Raw genomic sequence first — 1666 nt, forward strand, 5'->3', positions numbered from 1 at the left:
TCCCCTAGACTCCATTCCTTAAGCAGGATTGCCAAACTCGTATGCATCCTCAGCGGAGGTATTCCATGTTGACAGATCTCTAGCCTCCCACAAAATGGGGCCAAGGAGGCGGACGCAGTCTCCTCTATGGGCGCCGCCATTTTGTGAGGCGGCGGCGGCGGCGCGGCGGCAGGAGCCCGGGGTGTGTGTAATGGTTGAATAGAATGACCCCCTCTAGGGAATCCCCGGCGCTGACAGTTACGTAAGGGGCTGTGCGCAAGTGCGGTGTTGAGGGAATCCGCACAGTCCGGGCCACGCAGCCCTGCGGCCCACATCTCCACTCCCCCTAAGAGGACCGGTGGGGGAAGGGACGGCTGACCCGGCCTCCCCCCCACCCCTGGACCATCCCCCCTCGCCTCCAGCCCAGGCCCAACTTCTCCACCTCCCCGGACCGGGTCTCCGCCCCTCACTGGCTTCCGAGGCACTCACTGGCCGGCGGGTGTCAAGAACTTCCTAGCCTTAGCCTTATTCCGACCCCGTTTAAGACACAAACTTTTCTTGGGAAATAAGTCCGTTTCCTAGAGTGAGCACCGGAAGCGTGCTGAACTATGTTACATAATTTTTTCACCACCTAATAAATGTTCCCATAGGAGCAACTACCTATCAGACCTTCCTACCCTGTGACCTTGGGTTAGTCAGTGCCTCTGCCGGGGTAGTCGGCACTAAGATGGGAATAATAACACGTTCCACACACTGTGAAACTTAATTAACATTTGTAGCTAAGGGCTGGTTCCAACATCCCTTGTAATTGCAAACTTAGGTGGTAGTATTTGTCTTAAAGCTTCCATTTAAGCAAAGGTTTATTTTTTAATCTTCAAGAATATTTTAAGAGGTTGACATTTAAGACATTTGAGAGAAAGCAAAGAAAATACGCGTCTTACTCGATATTTAAACGCAGCAATCTTTCAGATACCTTAATATAAAAAGATAAACGTTAATTATGGTCAAAGTTGGACAGATTGCTTTCCAACCAGTTTAATTACTGTTTGCTTACCTCTGAACATAGCATAATGCAATGTGATACGTGAAACCAACCAAAGACAAGATGAATTAAGAACATTACTTTATTTCTACGGAACTAGGGCAGCCTCTTCATATAGTTATGTATAGCTTATTAGAGATTGTTTGTGGATAACTCACGGACAACACGCTAACTAGGCCGCAAAATACTGTATAGTATAAGACTTGGGAAAGCCAATTTCTTTAGACCACGACAAAAAAAATTGAATTTATTCCTATCTTTGAATGTTGCGTAGTATGAGGAGCTGGCCCTCTAGGCTTCCTTTCCCTCCCCAGCGCCACGCTGGTTCGGCAGGGCGGGAGGGGGCACCGCGGCGACCCTTGTAACAGCCGGGCCGGGGACGCGAACATCGCCTCCACCCCTAACCCTGGGTCCCCGCGCCGCCCCCCTTTCCGCCGGCTTTGTGTGCGTGTGAAATGTGCGGCACATTGCAGATGAACCCTAAGCCCGGCGAGCCGAGTCTATTGTTCCCCGCGAGGAGCTGCCGGGGCGGTGTGGAGCCAGGCGCAGTGCCGCGGCCGGCCCTCGGGGGTCGCTGTGCGGCGCTGGCTGCTAGGCTGTGGCGGCGGCGCTGGCGGCGGCAGAGAGGGAGGCTGGTGGGGAGCG

Source organism: Tupaia chinensis, unplaced genomic scaffold (genome assembly GCF_000334495.1).
Source record: "Tupaia chinensis unplaced genomic scaffold, TupChi_1.0 Scaffold145870_1, whole genome shotgun sequence".
Lineage (NCBI taxonomy): Eukaryota > Metazoa > Chordata > Mammalia > Scandentia > Tupaiidae > Tupaia > Tupaia belangeri.